The 20,116-nt window shown below is 39.9% G+C and overlaps 1 long non-coding RNA gene across 1 annotated transcript in view; it reads left to right on the plus strand.

Annotated features, from left to right (window-relative positions):
* Positions 1 to 17,029: 17,029 nt before the first annotated feature.
* Positions 17,030 to 20,116, plus strand: part of LOC149918711 (uncharacterized) — a 33,812-nt gene continuing 30,725 nt past the window's right edge. Inside the window, exons 1-2 of the long non-coding RNA XR_016465655.1 lie at positions 17,030 to 17,091; positions 19,964 to 20,045. This is a non-coding gene — a long non-coding RNA (uncharacterized LOC149918711). The remainder of the gene's footprint in view (positions 17,092 to 19,963; positions 20,046 to 20,116) is intronic.

Here is a 20,116-nt window from a genome sequence, read left to right on the forward strand (position 1 = left end):
ATTTTGAAATAGCTTGAGTTCTACTGCACAGAACATGCAGAATAAAAAAAGTCATGATACTTTCAATAGATTCAGTTTTGCTAATCGCAGAGTCAGAATGGCTTGGGTTGGAAGAGACCTCTAACAATCATTTAGTCCAACACCCCACCAGGGATGTTTCACTGGATTGGGTTGCTCAAAGCCACATCCAACCTGACTTTGAACACTTCTGTTGATAAGGCATCCATGATTTCTCTGGGCAAACTATCCCAGTGCTTCATCACACACTTTGTCAAAAATTTCTTCCATATATACAACCTAAATCTACCCTCTTTTAATTTAAAACCAATGCCCTTTTCCTGTCACCACAGGCCCTGGTAAAAAACTTCTCTTCCTATTTTTCTTGTAAGCCTCCTTTAATTACTGAAAGGCCTCTCTTCTCCAGGCTGAATATCCCCAACAATGTTAGTCTTTCTTCATCTTCATGCCTGGCTGCTATGAAGTTTGAAACTTTGAAACTCCAAAAGTAATGCCTCCTATTAATTTCCATGGAAATGACAAACCTACAAAGAGCACAATGACACTGTTTCATAGAGCAAATTCTCAGCTACAAAACACTGTTTTTCAGCATGGTCATCACCACTACTTGTGCATTTTCACCAGCAATTAACAAGAGCTCTGCATCAGTGGAGGTGACCCACCGTTGCTGTCACCACTACTGTAATGTACCACTCACTGGCTCCATAGATGTTCAGTAAGTGTCAATGAATGTCATTGAGAGCCATTTTTTCAGTAGAGAGGAATACAGTTATGCACCTTTGCTTCATGTGCACTTCCATGTCAGACATCATTTTGTCACACTCATTTGTGTGGATTCCCATGAGTTAATCCCCCTCAGTCATTGCAATGACTTATACATTCATTAAAATCTCCTGCGGGCATCTGAGTGAAGGCAAAGTAGGCAAAGGAACCTTCTTGCATCTTTCAGAGTTTCGTTTTCAAGGTCTGTGCAAAATCATAGGGAAAGTTCCAATTGTCTGTGTTTTAAAAGATCTCTTTTTAATTCAAGTAGCAAAAATGTACTCATTTGTCTTTAAAACACAAAGAGTAAAGATATTTAGTAGTAATTAAGGTGACCTGTTGAGTACCACATTTCTTGCACACCCTAAATGAGGGCAGAGCGACCCGTGTGCTGTGGAAATGTTCCTATTACACAGCTGTCTGACATGGAAGCTGTTATTGTTGGTGTTTTTGTTTTGGTGTTCTGCTTTGCAGCTGCACTCCCCCCAGGAACAAATGCGGGTGCTTCTGCTGACTCAGTCCTAGCTGTAGACCCCTTAACACATTTGAGCCACCTGATTCTTGGAGAGCCTGGAAGTCATTTCCAGCCTAGTGTGTTTCATTTTGAAATACAGTCAAATAATACAGCCAGATGGAGCAGTAGATAGTCCTCGAGAAAATAAAATCTCAGGGTGAACCTTAAATAAAAAATGAAGAAGCAGAGCTAGAAGGAAAAGGGAGGAGGCTAACTTTGCAGCGTCCCCAGAAAAGTATAAATTTCCTTTGAAATAGTAGAGTGATTTGAGCTGCTGAAAGGACTGGACTAAGGGACTGGTTTAAATGTGTTGGTGGAGAATAGGGGGTCAAGCAAATTTCTGCTGGTAGCAGGCAGCATGAGCCCACATTTCTGCTCCCACATTTCTGCTCACCATGAACTTTAGCCTTTTCTAAAATGAGAGGAGAGGAGAGGAGAGGAGAGGAGAGGAGAGGAGAGGAGAGGAGAGGAGAGGAGAGGAGAGGAGAGGAGAGGAGAGGAGAGGAGAGGAGAGGAGAGGAGAGGAGAGGAGAGGAGGGGAGAGGAGAGGAGGGGAGAGGAGAGGAGAGGAGAGGAGAGGAGAGGAGAGGAGAGGAGAGGAGAGGAGAGGAGAGGAGAGGAGAGGAGAGGAGAGGAGAGGAGAGGAGAGGAGAGGAGAGGAGAGGAGAGGAGAGGAGAGGAGAGGAGAGGAGAGGAGAGGAGCTGCTTTGAGTAGAAGGGACCTTCAGAGATTATTGAAATCAACTGCCTGACTGCTTCAGGGCTGTCAAAAGGTACTACAATGAAGGCAGTGTCCGAATGCCTGTTGAACACTGACAGCCAGGGGACATCAATCACCCCTCTAGGAAGCCTGCTCCAGTATCTAATGACCCTCACAGTAAAGAAATTTTTTCTGATGTTCAGTCTGGCCCTCCTCTACCACAGCTTTGTGCCATTCCCATACATCTTGGCATCAGTTTCCTGGGAGAAGAGCCCAGGAAGTTGCAGAGAACAATGAGATTTTCTCTTGTCTCCTCCAGACAAGGCAACCCAAATGTTATTGGCCTCTCATGTCTTCTATCTCTTTTACCAGCTTTGTTGCCCTCATCCAGATACTTTAAAGTAACTTAACATCCTTTTTATATTGTGGAGCTCAAATCCGCTAGGTGAGACTTCGCCAAAGCTAAATATAGCAGGAGAATCACCTGTTTTGTCAGGCTGACCATGCTGTATTTAGTGTACCCCAAAATTCAGAATGCTTTCTTTCCTGCCAGTCACCAAGCCTGCTGTCACCACCACCCCCAGGTCCCTTTCTGCTGAGCTTCTCTCCAGCCACTTGTCTCCCACTGTGTGTCTGTGTCAAGCATTGTGCTGTTCCAGGCCTAGAACTTAGTGTTTTCCTGTTGGACTTCATGATGTTGCTGGTTGCCCAGTGCTCCAGTCTATCCCTCCACAAGACCTCCCATGCCTCAAGAGAGTCAACAGCACCTCTCATTTTACTGTCATCAATGAACTTGTACTTAATGATTTCTGATACTCAGACCATAGTATTGAAGCTTCTGCCACCACTACATTGAGCAACCTTCTGAATTTAATGGAGATTGAGGTCAAGTATCTTGCTACCTAGGGCAGCACAGTCCATACCCATTCTCTGATTGAATTCTCTTTTGAGTTATTGACTAAACCTTAAAAAAACTGATATTTAAGTTTCTTGAAATGAGAAGGATTCAAGAATTCATCAGTAACCTTGGTATGTTTTATTAATACAGGCATTAATTATCCTTAATATGTGTCCACTCTATTTTATATCTTGGCTGTACATAGATTGAAAGCAGAATTTTTTTCAGAGTTGAATAAAGGATCTCACCCAAAAGGTGATGATATTTTCCTATCTCCATGTCGATTTTTCTGCTTGAACAATCACTGATTTCTCCCAGACTTGTTCAGGTAGAAAGTTCATTAGAGATGAGACAGACCTGCATCTTTTAGGCATACATCATTTGCATGAAGTAGCTCAGTGTGGTGTCACAAATAAATACTCCTCCCAGATTTGAATTTCCTACTACTGTATCATCAAGGGCAGTATTATTCTACTTATACAATGCTGCATCCACCTAAGCTTCCTGCCATTAACATTTCCAATAGATATGCTGGGTCATCATGGTCAGCAACAGAGTATGAGGGTGTACCTGGGGTGGTGCTCACAGCAGCTGCACACAAGATTAAATGCAGACCACGAATGCTGCCTCCAAGCGTGCCAGGAGGAGCAGTCAGAGGAACATCTGGAAAGTTGTGGGAAGTGAGGAACAAATGGGATCTGTTCTAGGACATGGCACACTTCTCACATTGACAGCATTCAGACATGGGCATCTTTTCAGATCTGCAAAGCCCTTCTGAGTGAATAACTTTTTTTTCTTTCTTTGTTTTTATCCCACGTAATTGGATTTTTAACTGGTTATAAGAATATCTATTTACCTAAGCGTGACTTCTGAAATAATAATTTATCTGTATTAAACTTTCTCAAGTACTTAACCAATGGATCTAATTTGGCTACATAGATTTGCAGACACTCTCAATGTTTATTTTACAGTGTTAAATGTTTGCAGATCCTATTTTACTGTCTAATAGCACTGGATCACGTCCATCTCTCTCGTCATTCTATTTTCTCCTGAAGAAATTCATTGTATGATTTCCAAAATCTTAATTTCATCCTGATGTATTGAATGCAAGGCTCTTACTTAGGGAACAATGGAGTAGTGAGTAAAATTCAGTACACCTCCTGAATGTTTGTATTAGTGACTTCTGTAGTTTTCTACTGCTTTCATATCAGCAAGGATTACAAGCCTTGGCATACTCCTTATGCTGTGCAAACCCATATAGACATGTGATCAAATTACCACGGTGTAAACAAGTTAATACAGGTCAGCTAAGAAGTAGTAATTTTATGCGTATGTAGTACAAACTAATATGAAATTGTGTCTTATGCAATTCTTCTTCTTAAAATGCAGGCTTTAATCACACTAGTTTGAATGTGCCAAACATGAACATGCACATCTAGCTGGTGTCCTTTGATACCTAGTCTTTTAAACACTAGAAATGGGTAACATAGCTGAGCTTCAACATCAGGTAAAATACAAACATATGTCATTTTCATAATTGACTAGGAGGGAGTGGTCCTTCAGCCCCCGAACTAGCTGACAATACTGTTTCTGTACATGTACATGACAAGTAGGTGCTATTAGATATAGTGATGTGTTTGATGTTGCAGTTTTATATGATGTTTTGTAGCCTTCTGTGCAGGTATGATATTCTAGATCATAGAATTATAGAATGGTTTGGAATGGAAGGGTTCGTAAATACCACCCAGTTCCAACTCCTCTGCCATGGAGACAGACTCTTTCCACCAGACCAGGTTGCTCAAAGCCCCATCCAGCCTGGCTTTGGGCAGTATGGGTTCTTCACAGCTTCTCTGGGCAGCCTGTACCTCACCATCCTTATAGGAAAGAATTTCTTCTGAATATCTAATCTGAATCTACCCTCTTTCAATTAAAATCTTTGCTCTTTGTGTATCCCTTCACTCCCTGATAAAAGGTCCCTCTTCTTTTTTTCTTGTAGCCCCCCTTTATGTACTGCAGTAAATTTTCCATGGAGCCTTTTCTCTAGCTTGAACAGCATTAATTCTCTCAGCCTCATTTCACAGAAGTCCTCCAGCCCCCAGTAATCCTCATGGCCTTCATACTTCAACAGGTCCATGTTCTTCCAACAAGCCCCAGCTTGTATGCTTGGGCCCAAGAGCTGAATATGGTATTCTCGATGTTCTGATGAAGATGTTGTGTCAAGAATCAGTGAATTTTCCTATTTCCAGGCTGGAGAAGGTGAAACCCTTCAGTAGAAAGAGAAATCTTTTGGATCTAGTGATTAAGAGAGTTGATTTTCCTAAGAACACAGTGGGGATTACATTGCACTTATTCAAGTTAGGAGAGCACTGAAAACTTGTGGAGTACAGAACATGGATGAGAAAAGAACACAAGGCACAGAGAAAAATACTGGGCAAGTGAGTTTGGCTTTCACATCCTTTATTTAGCATCTTACCTAGAAGATAATTTTCCCAAATTAAGTTTTTCTTGTGCTAATAAAACCTCATACTAGGAGCTGGGAATGTTTTAGTCTTTAGTATCCATCTCATGCCCTTTTCTTAAGTAGTATATATTAATAACGTGGGCGCTCCTCTGTACTATCTTAAACTCTAGACTCTCCCTATCTTAAACAGCACTACATTGCAAACAAAATGTATTTTTGACATGGTACCTTGACATGTGTTTGGAAAGAAGGTGTGAGTTGGTGGAATGGCTGATGAGCTTCAAATGTTTATAGTTGCACTCTGAAGAGCTGCTCATTTTGCAGTTGGACAAGGAGCTATGGTAGCCCAAAAACTTGCTTAAGGGATACACAATTGGGCACTTCTGTCTGACAGCACTTTCTTGGCCAAAGCTTCTGAGCCTTCAGTGACAAACTGAAGCACGGAGCATGAAGATGTGGAATGCACCTTTAAAGAGGAATTACATGCCCTTAGGCTGGAGAATTAGGAAGGTGAGGATCACACAGGAATATCTGGCCACAAAGGCTTGAGTGAGATTTTGAATTGTACCATAAGCATCATGCTCATTACTGCACTGCCATGTCTGTTAAAAGGGCAAGAATGATGGTGACAGCACAGAGGCCTGGAGGTGACCATCAATGATGAGAATACATTGTGTCCTGGAGTACAGAGCAAAAGAGGAATTCTTTACCCTGCTTTTATTTCCATATCCGTAGTACAATCTGACTCTAGTCAGTAGTCATGATTTCTAGTTGAGCACCAGTAATGAAGTGAAAATAGAGTCTGTATCATCTCCTTTACCTGCTGTATGATGAAGTTAATTTTACTGATTTTTTATCAGGAGATGTATAATTTTCCCCATGCTTACTGATGTCTTTCCTGTCAGGTCACTTCTTATTCCAGTACTCTTGTTTGATGTTTGAGCTGAAATAAAGTTACGCTGGTGTAAAACTTGTTAAGTCACAGTCATACAGTGTGTGTTATGTGCAGAAATTCTCTTTTTTAATTTCTCTGGTAACACAAGATTGCTTTTTCTTCAGAGTAATAGCTAGTTCCTATGATCAGCTGTAAACGATTATTAAACTGCCTGCTTGGATGATTTATGGCTCGAAGGGTGTGCTTTCTGTCAGGCTGCTTGCTAAGCCCAGAGAAAGACCCCTAGCTTGTGGTGATGATGCTATTTTATCACCTGCTGTGAACTAATTCTAGGAACTGGTCGGATATTTTTCCAAGAAAAACTCTTTGCAATGTGCAATCAATAATGTTAATACTCTCTTCCTTTTTTTTTTCCTCTTTGTGTGTGGGAATAGACCTATGTGAAGAATTGACTTTTGGGGAAAAGGTGCTTATTTTCAGGATGAAATTTCTGGTTCAAACCAGAGATGTCGGTAATATAAGGACAATAGAACAGGCCATAGTCCAGTGGAGATGGTACCCATGGGGAAAATAGCTGAATTTGAACAGAGTTCATGTTTTGAATCTGCTTCTAATCTAAACTCAGTGTGAATTTATTTGTAACCTGTGATTTGGACAGATATTTTCTTTCTCATGAAACACAGTGAAAAATTACATTACATAATGCATCATTTTTAATTAAAATTTTGACCAGTTCCTCAAGATAGGAGAATTCCTTCCTAGAGAGAGGCAATATGGAGTAATGTGGCTATTTTCTACAGATATTTTTTTCAATGTTGTAGCTTGTGTCTTTTAAGAGTAAAAAATTCAATGGTGAACAAATTGTGGCATGTTAATAGTTACTCTTTCTTTTAAATCTACATGTATTAATCACCCTGGAGGCTTTGTTTGTGATAGTCATTTTGTGTGATCATCTGTTATTAATTACCATATTGTTGGCCAACTGGCTGTCCCAGTGATTAGTGGTATTGTTGTAAAAGTATGTACACTCCCTTAGTCTGTGGGTGGTGGTGGCAGTTGTGTTGATAGTGTTCATGTCATTTTCATGGGACAGAGCCTTAGGTCTTGTTTGGCTGCTTCGTTTCAATCATCTCACAACCCTTTTCACTTTCAATTTTGGGTTATCTCCCACATTACATGTTATAGGAATAAAATTTCAAAGGAAACATGGATTTCTCACCTCTTCTAATAATTGCACAGTGTTGAAGAATATAAGATACATGTGCTATCTGGAGATACTAGGAAGTACTGCCTCATTGTCAATAGTTGTCATTTCTACTTTTGTGTGACTACCCTCTAAAGTGTAAAATAAAACAATGAAAAATGGGTTTTAAATTATACAGGGTGTTCTAAGAGAAAGAATTAAGCCAGTAATTTTGGTGTCAGATGGCAAATAAAAGTTACATTAATCTTGTTTCATAAGAAATTCAAGCCATCAGAGTGTTATTTCTGTAGTATTTATACCATGTTCATGCACAGTGTTTTCATGCACTTGTTTTTAAAGATTAGCACTAGAAAACTCACTATTATTTTTAATCTGGACAGTATAACACAAAGTGAACCACTGAGCTACTGCTGAGAGTTGCCATTGCAGCAGGTATACAGCTATTAACAGTGAAGCTAGTACTGCAATTAACAAGAGTGAAGGAGAAAGACACTTCTGGGAAGTTCTGCAGATTTTGAAGTCTAGGGAGAGTTTTATAGTAGTGCAGAGTTTTGGACAGGGAGTTTTTAGCAACACTGTGAAGAAAAGTGCGATGAACGAATCATCCCATGAAAACACAACTTCACAAAAGGAATTATTTTTTTTCCTGTTTGTTTACAAACAAATTCCACAGGCAAAATGGTCTCTACTGCATTAGTTCAGCAAAAATGTTGCTTTGGCTGGCCATGTTCTATATAATACTGGCAAAGAACTGCGTTTGTGTCTAACCTGAGTAACTCATAGTAACTCCAGTGTTTATAACAAACATTTTTTGTGCATTCCAGCTAAAGCTGACAAAGAAATCCTGGAGTACTTATTGATTTTTAAAATTGGTATGTTACTCTTTGTCCAGCAGAAGAATACAGTGATGTAAAGCAGCAGAGAGCTAGTTGGAGTTTAGGCAAGAAATTCTATATTGAGCTTTTCATTGAGTTGCTATAATGAAGCTGGGTGAAACTTGCTTAATAGTACTGTACATCTTTATTCAAGATGAATGCAGAAAGCAAATAAGAACCCTCATTAAATATCAGTAGAAGTAATAATCACCTTTTCTTTCTAACAGTTTTCCCTTCCTGTGAATCCTCTGGTTGTCAGGATAAGCGTGGGAAGGGCTGGAATGACATTGAGATGCTGCACAGATAATAATGGACAACATGCATGCTAAACTAGTTTACTAAGATCTCTGCACAAGGTAACACTCACTTGAGAAATTGTATCTCTTGATTTAGGATAGACAGTCACTGGCTAGAGTTTGATGGGAGTCTCTGCTGTGAGGGTCCTTCTGGTGGCATCTTCAGCTGAGCAGAAGATGCTGAATAGCTGACTCTGAACTTCTCTTCTGCTCTGCTAGTGATCCTGCTGGGCCTGTGTTCCTACATGACCACACAATTACAAACATGAGCCACTGGGAATGAATGTTTTAGCTATGCAGAAAAGACTTTTCTAAATGACCATTTCTGCACCGACAGGAATTGTTTCTACTGACTGTGTAGAAATGTCCTATTCCTGTACACTCAGGTTGTTTTTACAGCAGGAACTTTCTGGAGAGTAGCTGGCATTGCCAGATTCTCTATCCCAGATGCTAACACATTGAAACATGAAGATAATTCCTGTCAAATGGTCCAGGCACAGCAGAAGCTCCACGAGGGCGTCTCTGGAACAACCTGAAATCCCCACCTGGAAAACTTCTGAAGGAATTGAGAAAAGGTTTTGATGTGAGAGTGGCTGAGATCTCAGGCAATCATCTTGCTGCAATCCCTTGTGCCACCTCTGCAGAGACCAGCTGGTAGCTCCAGGACCATACCAATGCTCCAGCACATCCAAACACATCTCTAACATTGCAGCTACAACTATAAGATGAGGTGAATTTAATTCTTATCTCAAAAATTTAATGAAACAGTTCTTGACACCAAGTGGGGAAAAAAACAAAAAAACAACAACAAAAAAAACCCAAAACCAACAACAAAGCAATAAATCAGATTTGATAGGGTTGATGATCTACTTCTGTAAACGTATGGCCTAGATAAGGGACCCAGAAGAACTTTGTGATGTTCAACAAATCCAAGTCTTGCACCTGGATCATGGCAACCCCCACTATCAGTACAAGCTTGAGGATGTAAGGATTGAGCACAGTCGTGCCAAAAAGCACCTGGGGGTACTGGTGGATGGAAAGTGGGACATGAGCCAGAAATTTGCCCTCACCACCCAGAAAGCCAGGAGTATCCTGGGCTGCATCAAAGGAAGCATGGCCAACAGGTCAAGGGAGGTGATTTTACCCTCTGCTCAGTGCTGGCGAGGCCTCACCTGGAGTACTGAGTCCTGGTGTGGAGTCCTCAGCACAGGAGAGACATAGATCTGTTGGAGTATGTCCTGAAGAGGACCACAAAAATGATCCATGGAATTGAACACTGTTTCTTTGAGTATAAACTGAGAGAGATTGGGCTGTTCAGCTTGGAGAAGAGAAGGCTCTGGGGAGAGCTGCTAGCACATATTCAAAACCTGAAGGGGAGCTATAAGAAAAAGAAGGATCAGACTCATTAGCAGGGTCTGCTATGATAGGACATGGGGTAATGATACCAAACTAAAGGAGGGGAGATTTAGATCAGATATTAGAGAAAAATTTTTACAATAAGACTGGTGAAGCAGTGGAACAGAGAGGTGGTGGATGCCCTATACCTGAAGATACCCAAGGTCAGGCTGGACAGGACTCTGAGCACCCTGACCTAGCTGTGGTGTCCCTGTTCAATGCAGGGGAGTTGGACTGGATGAACTTTAAGGGTCTCTTCCAACTCAAATGATTCTGTGATTCTGTGATTCCTTGATTCTATGAAAGAGGTTGGTTGTATCTATTGTGTGGGTTTGAAATGGGGAATGAACTTACTTTGGCCGTTTGAAAAATGTTGAATGTTCCATGATAATATGGTTCTTATACACTAAAGTGCACTGAAAGTAAGAAATACTCTACTAAGTGTTTTGTACTTAGAATCCCGATTCTTGCTTGCTCTAAGGCTATTCTGTGTCAGTCCAGATGTAAACTTAGTACTTGAAGCAAGTGCTCATTTCGCTGAAGGTTTCCTTGGATCAGGGTGAACAGACACAAGTTTAAGGCAGATTCAGTCACCATGGGAAACCTAAGCTAGCTCTGTGTCATCAGTCTTGTTTTCTTTTGCTCATAGGAAGTGTTTCCATTCCGGCAGGAGAAGACAGCTTTCCAGTGTCCTCACTTCTGCACACTGTATTGAAAGCAGGGAAAGTAAATGGAACAGCTGGTACATTAAAATCATGCCTTCTAAATCACTTCACTGTGATGATAATGTCTCTATCAATATCCTCTTTCACTTGTCGGCTACATAGCCATTTTTGTTTGAGTATTTGCAGGTCTCTTTATGTCACAAGATGTCTACAGCTGAAAGCAGTACTGTCCGTGTTGTTCAAGTGAAAAAGGACATTTCTATTTTTGTTTAAGATTGTCCTTCCGCTTTTAATATGAAATATGAGTGTTAATGGAAGTGTTAAAGAGGACTTTTGCATCTCTGAAGTGATTCTGAACAGAGGAAAGACTTGTTATCTCATGTCAAAGGTTTGTGCTTTACCCTTGGTTTAGGTCATGTGCATCTTCGGGTACAGTGGCTTTTTTTAGTTTTGCACCATGCATATCCAGCCAGAGTTTTGCTGCAAAACACATTTTCCTAAACCATAAATGTGACCTCTTTTTCTATCCTCTCTGTCGCATCAAACAAAATATGGTCTTTTTTCTCAAATTTTTTCTTCTCTTAGTCTTCTCCACTTGTCTACAAGCCAACAGTGAAAAGCTGAAAACAGTGCCAGTAAGAGGAATAAAAGGAATTAAAGTAATACCCTACAGCTATCTTTATAATAACCAGTAGTGTTTCCCAGGAGGAGATGTTGAGCAGAGAAATGGTGTTGAGGATCTAATGTACAAAGTCTATACATCATGCTGGTGGGGTGTTTCCAGCTTACTCTTACCTGGTCCACGAGCTGAATGCTCAATAATTGCTGGAGCTCACCTTCTGTTTTAGTTTCTTCTAAGGTGAGCACAGAGTATGCTCTCTGTGACTGCTTGTGGTGTGAATCAAAATAAGTAAATGGGTGCTACTGGGATGTTTGTTTCACTAGTGTTCTTCAAGGCGAAACTGAAGTGCTAATCTAGGCACACCTCATTGTTTGTATTATCTTCGGTGCAATTTGTCATTATGACATCGAATCAGCAAAACACAAAAATACTACTCCAAGGTAAGACATTTTTTTTCTGATTGAGATCTGAGTTATAAATTTATGTTCATCACCCTGGAGGGATTTGTCAGTAGAGGCAAATTATTTTCTTCCATATACATGTTTGCACATATGACGGTAGGTTTATGGAGCTCAGTGGATAAAGCATTATGAAAAAATTGTAGAATAACACCAGAGCCAGGGGGTTCCGTTTAAAACTGTGGTAGAAGATACTAAAATGTGCCAACCAAGAATACTCTGAATAACTTTGAAAGCTTTGCTGTATCTTTGCTCCTTGAATCATATTTTGGAACAAACTGATATCTTACTCTTCTTTCATTACTTCACCACACTTTTGACCTATCTGAATTCTTACACTTACATTAGTGAGTGTTGAGTGGCAATGATAGTGGAGATAACAGAGGAAAAAAATGTGATATCTTAAGATGACATGTGGATGGTAATCACACTGCCATTTCATTTCGACTATGACATCAATAACTATTGCTGCCCAAGAGCTGTCCAGTATTCTGGGCATGTGTCTCTCAAATATTTATTTTCCATTGTAGCTTCAAAATACCCAGCAAATTAAGTGTAGATTATCCTCAGCAGTCTTGAACTGATAGTCTTTGCTTATTTTGCAATTAAAAATAATGATCCAATAGGTGCTTTATTATCTAATTTAAACTCTATAGTATCTTTTTGGTAGAAGGACTGAAAATGGATGGCTTGTTAGTTTGAAGGCTTTAATTCAAATAAAAATCTTTAGTGAGATGGAAATAATGATCCAGAGAATGGAAATATATTATATTGACAAATATAAATTCTGTGTCTGTGTGTAACAGAATGGAAAATGAAATAAAATACATATGCATTACTTTCCAATGCCTATAAGACTTCAGTGAATCACAGATTTTATGTTGAATCTGTGTAGTTTTAAATGCACACCAGAATGAAAACTTTAAAAATTCTCTACTTGTGAATAGACTGCTCTTCGTTCCTTTTAGGTTTATTTTCAAAAGTGATTTTATTTCTTTGTCCTTCTAAGAAGGTTCTACAAAGTAACATAAGCCTTAAATATCTGCATTGTATGTTCCTTCTGCTACTTAAAGCATCGATTTCCATTTCTTCTTACAGATTCTAATTGCACAGAAGGGTGTGGGAATACACATGTGCATGTATGTGTGCATGTAATATCTTGCTTCCTCTTTTCAAAGCATTGTCCAAACACTAGCTAATTGATTTGACATGCTAAAAGGAAAACTCAGAGCAACGAAGTCATTTTGGTATGAAAGACATTTCCAGTCATCTCCGTTCAATAATCACAACCACAGTTTCAAAGATGATACAGATGCAAATTGAAATGTGTGATTTTGTTCTATCTGGATTTGATTTCTTTCCCCTTTAACTCCATAATACTCATCTTCCTTTTCCTGCTGGGATCAATGATGGCTAGAATTGGCACGTACAATGAAGCTATACAAGACCAGAGAGATTGAATTTTACTCTAGGGATAAAATTCCAGTTCCCTCTTCCTCTCCTTCAGTGGGATTGGCCCTAATTTTTGCATATTCTGTAAGTTGTATCCAAAATGCAGGCCTGAATAAAATCTTCTAGGAGGAGGGGGAATCACAATTCTTATTTTCTAGCAGGCCCCCTTCTGAGATCATCCTTCTCTTATCTCTTTCCAAATTCTGTTCTTCCATATGGTAGTACAATAAATTGTTGCCGACTAGTGAATAACCCGACAACTCTTACAGAAGATAAATCACACTGCACATCTTGAAATTCCTAAGCATATTCCTCCTCTGAAACACAGCAAGCATCAAGTCTGTACAGATGGAAATATTTTTAATACCTTAACTAGTTCAAACATTTTGTTGACTATGTGAAGTACACAAGGAACTTTGAAATTTTATGTGAAAGTCTCTCGGATGCTATTTTAAAAAATCTAGAAGACCTATGTGACTCCATCTCCTCATAGCTGTACGTAATAGTATGTATCATGCCAGAGAGCTCCAGCAATATTTTCTTCCCTGCTTGTGAAACACAAAAATTATGACAATTCATCATCTGCTGCACAGAAGGTGATGACTCTGGACCATTATTTTGTCTACTTACCCTACCCATTTTCTGTCCATATGGCTGACTTCAGAGCCAGCAGCCCGCTATAAGTATGACCAGGCACAGCATATGACCCAACCGGTCTACTGCAGTGCACAACATGAGAGTAGAAGATACATAGATGTTGGAGGAGGTCATTGAGAGCACAGTGTGGAGATGGGAAGAGTCTAGTTTTTGAGTGGACTTGGAGCTTAACAAGTAATGAGGATATAACCAAAATATGCAAGAAATGAATTTGTGAAAGTACTCACCAACTGGTGTTCCTCCATATTTCATAGTGAGCATAAACTTCCCAGGAGCAGATTTTCTTGTACTTTGTCTTTCCAGATCAGTCAAGTTCAAAATCGCCATTAAAATATCACCTTTTTGCATTTTGTCTGGTGCTCACAGGTAATTAACACAGGTATTAACATCTCTTGTAGAAACTCAAGATCCATTTGCATCCCTATAAATAAAGATGTCAGGACTCTGCAGGAAGGAGACAGCATAGTTGTGGCTGACATGAGCTATCCAGTTGAATTGGATTGTTCAACAACATTGCTCAAATAAACACTGAAATTGTACTCCCACTAGGACATCTTTGTGTGGCTACGTTCAGTTAGCCACAATCATACAAGCTATGCCAGAATATCAAAAAAGTAATGAAGACAGTATTTCCATGATTTTTCTTTTCCTATAAATATGTGTTATTTATTAATGCGATAGAATATCAGTCAGATGAAAGTTCTCAGTAGGAAACAGCTGTTGAATAACCTCCCAAAGTTTTCAAAATGTAGGAAAATCTCCTGTAGATTCCAAATTAAAAAAAAAAAAAAAAAAAAAGGGAAAAAGGAAAAAAATAAGAGAGAGGAGAGGAGAGGAGAGGAGAGGAGAGGAGAGGAGAGGAGAGGAGAGGAGAGGAGAGGAGAGGAGAGGAGAGGAGAGGAGAGGAGAGGAGAGGAGAGGAGAGGAGAGGAGAGGAGAGGAGAGGAGAGGAGAGGAGAGGAGAGGAGAGGAGAGGAGAGGAGAGGAGAGGAGGGGATGTCTAGGCCTCATCATCCTTTAGTACAGCAGAATTAACTCAGTGTCTGCCATGCAGTTTGGATCAGGAATATTTGAAGGGTATCTACTGGTTGTCCTGATACTTCGAGCTCTGCATGATGGTCTCAGGGTGTATGATGATGGAGGATACACACACTGTGCTTCAGTTATTACAGGCAGCCTGGGGCTGTTCAGAAGGAAAATTCATGAAATACATTGATGCCTTCATCATCATTTCTACCAACACTCTCTGTCCCTTCCAAAACTGCCTGTCAACCAAGATGCATTTTTTTCTTGCCTGGACTTGATTGTTGCTGGTTATTTGTAAATGAGGATAGGAATTGTTCCTGTAGTCTTTGAGAGGTAAATGAAAACATAAAGAAAATTATTGATTTTCCTCACTTACAAATGAAGTGTAGTGTCATGATTTACCACTTTCCAGTGCTGTTCTGAGGCTGGCTGGGGCTGGGAAGTACTCTGCAGGGATACTTCACACCACGCTTTTAGTAGACTCATTTCTTTTTCTTTTTTTTTTTTTTTTTACCCTTCCTAAGGTAAAGATTATATTATAAAGGACTTGCTTTTGTTGTTTTAGCAAGCAGAGCCAACTGGCAGGCAGTTTTGTGTTTATATCGTAGTTGTTTCTTCTCCAGGGCAGTGGAGCATTGCGCAAAACTCAATTGTTATGTCCAGATCAGGAAAACTGCTTTCCTCTCTGCTGCAGATGTAAAAATGACAGCCTGTGGGAGCAGAGATCTGTCTCAGGTGTGCACTGCTGTAGGAAACACCTGCATACGGTAGACAGTTTAACACTGATAATGGTTCAAGAATGGGAAAAAGTATGCAGGGACAAGAGTCATTATCCCTTGTACAGAGTACAGGCAGTATTTTGCAGCCTCCTTGGTGATGTTCCAAAGGAAATATACAAAATAAAAACAGGAGAAGAAAACTCCAACAAAAAATATTCTGAACAACCTCACTCTGTCTATGAAAAAACTAATCTTGGAGACTCATGGTCTGTTTCAACTTCTTTATTCAGTGAATGGCTGCATGGGTTAGGGTTTAAGAACATCTGAAACTCAGCGCATCAAATGATGATGGAGGCAAACTCCTCTTGGCATTGCTTGTCATCCCATCTCTGTCTTACAGAGTGTGAATCCTCTTTCAGGCATTTATAAGGATAACCTATAAAGCAACAACCCTGGGAGATAGCTTTCCTATCTTCTTAATGACACATTCCTAAATCAACTTTTCTGCTCCTTTGTCTCGAATACCTGAAGATGGTATTAGGCTATGTTGTTAAAATCTGTTAGACTTTTTCATCCTTTTAAGTCAAAAGGATTTTTCATGAACTATTGTGATCTTGGATGGCAGGACTATGTTCACTGGTCTCCATCCTTACCATTGTTTTTGACCTGATGCAGAAAAAAACTGCATAAGGAGGGGAGTATGTGATATTGTGGTTATGATTGCCCATCATGCTGATGCGACACCGAAATATTCTGCTTTACTTACATTTTTAAAACTTTCTGGCTTCAGGCCCAGGTGTTCAATCTAATAAATCTTTCTAATGAGAACATAATCAAGATCTTAAGCTGATTATTTGAAGCATATAATACAAAATCTTTTACTCCAGTGATCTCAGTGGGGCCAGAATGCAGTGGCTGTAAATTGGCAAGGATCCATGAAGCCTCACCCAATTTTGCTGCAATGTAACAGTGAGCTGAATGATGCTTTCAGTTTGTTAAGTGGCTGGTGTAGATTGTGTATCCATCCCAGGAACACAATGTGCAAAAGTCGCAGCTTGGCTCTAAATGAGTATCAGTGCTCTATGAATCACTGCTGAATCCTATGTACTCCTGAGCCAAGTGGGCCTGGGAAAAGCCAGGTCAGTTTTGCTTATTGTTGAGTTTCCAAGGTGTTTCTGGAATGTGGAAGTTCCTGCTCTTTTTGGACTCTGTGATTCTAAAGCCAAGGCTAAGCTGGGTATTTCCCTTTCCTTAATTTACATTTTCGGTGGTTACATGACGAATACAGGAAGCAGACAGTAATTTCAGAAAAATTTCTCATTCCCTTTTTACTAAAAAAATGCTAGAAAACGTACAGACCCCTTTCCTAGACTCCCTACTCCCTACTCCAATTGTGACCTCATTCTTCCTGTGAGTCCTTCCTTGGAGAGTGTCCTAGGCCTGGCGGGTTCGTTTATCTTTTTTCTTTCTCCAGGTTGGTCTTCTGGCATGTGGTCTGGATGCTCTCTTTTGTCAGTCCAATTTCCTTATTGAATATTACTATCTTTTTCTGATCTTTTTGCTAGACACAGAATTGAATTTCAGCCATCAGATGGACCCACTCCAACACATCACTAGCCCAGTTACTGGGATATTCAAGGTGGCTTTGATAGGAGTTATCTTGATAAACCACAATTAGATACTAATCTCTGTTCTATTCCCTCATGGTGGAATAGAAAAGATTGTTGTTAGTGAGTTAAAGCAATTTATACAAAAATGAGGTTCACAACCCAAGCAGACAAGAGCATAAAAAGGAGATGCTGCATTCTACTGTATGATTTTCTTAATGATAAACGAGTAACAGTGTGTCTGTTTTCATGTGTAAAAAAGCAGAGCCTCATCCTTTTGAAGTTAGACATAATTTGAAAGTATATAAGTAGAGAATACTGAAGAGGAACAGCTAACTTAGTTCCTGATATAACACAAGGCTGTCCCCACTGAATGAACTATACAGAAAAAGATTCTCTTTCCAAGAAAACTTTTAAAGTTATACCTGTCCCATGATAGTAAATTTTTATCACTTCCAACAGAATAAACTAGTTCACATTCAGCCACACGTACAAGGAATTAAAATTAAGTTATTATTGAAAATACATGATGAAACGGATGCTTTGGGATATGTTACATTAACTATTACCTTATTCATTTATGCTATTATCTTACTCTGTCCTTTAACTGAACCACCAAACACTCACACACATTTATTATTGTAACACAACACTTAAGATGGTATCAAACAAAATGTAGTTGTACAGTATTCCACTCTTTAACAAAGAATAGCAAAGCTCTAGTGTAATATTCATTCTATCACCTTCTATCACCAATAGGTAAAGATGTGTTTTGGCACGAGGTACCTGTAGTCACTGAATATCTGGCCCTTAGCCCAGAGAACTAAAATTTCTGGCCAAGTGTTTTCTGTGGCTGAATCCTAAGGATAATTATCTGAAAGTGCTTCTGCCTATACTCAAACAGCTTGGAGACACAAATCAAGGTTAAATCTTATCCAGGGACCTGAACCACCTGGTCGTTGGCAGAGTCAATGAAAATGTTCCCATTTGTCTCACTACATTTTGGATCTTGTCTTGAGTTACCATGGTGAAGTCTCACCGCGTATCTTGTTGCATCAGTAACAGAAAAGTGTGTCAGAGGTCAACACCGAGGCCCAGGGCTCTAAATATCATCTGCAGCCCAGACAGTGAGCGCCCTGAGCGCATCTGTGATGACATTAAACTCGTGGGAGTGACTAAAATGAGTCCTCAGTCCAGTGACCCCAATAAAGTTGATTGCACCAATGAAACAACTGTGAGGCTCAGTATAGAAGGATTGGGTATCTAGAGAAGTAACCCCTGCTTTGATGCAGGGATGCGACTGGCTCAGGAATAAAGATGGGGGATGCCAGGCTGAACACAAACCACTGTTATATTTATTGCAAAGCAAGCAAACTTTATACTGGCATACACTACAAGGACCTTTGTCAGCAGACAGAAGAGAATCATAGAACCATTAAGGTTGGAAAGACCAATAATTTCATTTAGTCCAACAGTCAGCCCATGCTTGTGACCACTTTGGACCATATCCCTCAGTGCCACATCTATCCTTTTCTGGGACACTTCCAAAGATGATGACTCCACCACCTCCCTAAACAGCCTGTTCCAATGCCTCACCACTCTTTTGGAGAATAAATTTTTCCTAACATCCAACCTGAACCTCCCCTGGCACAACTGAAGACCATTATCGCTCATCCTATTACTGTCACCTAGGAGAAGAGGTTGACACCCACCTCACTACAACTTCTTTTAAGGGAGTTTTAGAGAGCAATAATGTCTCCCCTGAGCCTCCTTTTGTTCTCATCTATTGAGCAGTGGTGAAGCTTCACCTTGGACACTGCAGTCAGTTTTTGGTATATTCCTCAACTGCCATGTTCATGAGAGATGAAGAGCAATTGGATATAGTCCAGCAGAGGGTCACAAAATAGTCAGGGCCTGCAGCACAGGTCCAGCAGAAACAGGTTGTAAGAGCTGGGCTTATTTAATCTAGTAATAAGGAAGCAGTAGCTATTAGCTGCCTGCAACAATTGGAAACTCTTCCCAGTAGACAAGAGCAATAGTGGAAGTTTGTGGTTTGGGAGGCTCAGAGTTTAGAAAAAAAACAACAACATAAAAGACCCACTGGGAGAGTAGAATGGAAATGGAACAGTGTACTTAGGGAAACTGTGAAGTCTGTCCTTAGGGATGTTCAAAACTGTGCCAGGCAGAGCTGCTGGTGACCTCATCTACTTGGTGATATTCCTGCTGTGCCTGGGAGTATGGATCACTAACTTCAGAGGTCTCTTCCAGCCAACACTGTTGTGATTTTGTGATTACAACTATCATACCTAAAATCACAAATCACAAAGTATTGGATAATAAGACCAAACTAAAAACATATTAAAAATAAACAGGCAGATCAAATACACAACAGAAAAGAGCTGAGTAAAATTAACACTGGAAAATTCATTCATACTGGAACCAAACCTACCCTCTGGCTACTGTTGGGGAATCCTGAGAGACAGGCAAGAGAAAGAAAAATGCTAGATAGAGAAAGATAAAATTAAATGAAACAAGAGGAAGGATTCCAATAAGTCACAGTTAATTAAGAACATAAATAGCAAACATTTGTCTTATGAAGATTCCCAGCACCCTGCTAGCTTGAAAAGCAGCTCTGGAAGTGAAAGGTAGAAAACATCCATTCCTTTTTCAACCTTTGTGTATCAAACTCAGTGTGTTAATCTGTTGTTCAATACTATCTGTCTTTCCATACATATGCAGAATGGAGTGGAAGACACTCTGTCTGAGACCTCAGTTTCATCTCTGCCTGGAATAGTCAAGAAGCTCCATTGATGCTTGTAAGGTAAGGTAGGATGTAGTAAGATAATGGAGGCAGAAAGCAAAGGTTTCTCTTTGAAGGCAGTCTGGTATGTC

The sequence above is a fragment of the Phasianus colchicus genome, chromosome 3, assembly GCF_987193195.1.
Source record: "Phasianus colchicus chromosome 3, bPhaCol1.hap1.1, whole genome shotgun sequence".
Taxonomy (NCBI): Eukaryota; Metazoa; Chordata; class Aves; order Galliformes; family Phasianidae; genus Phasianus; species Phasianus colchicus.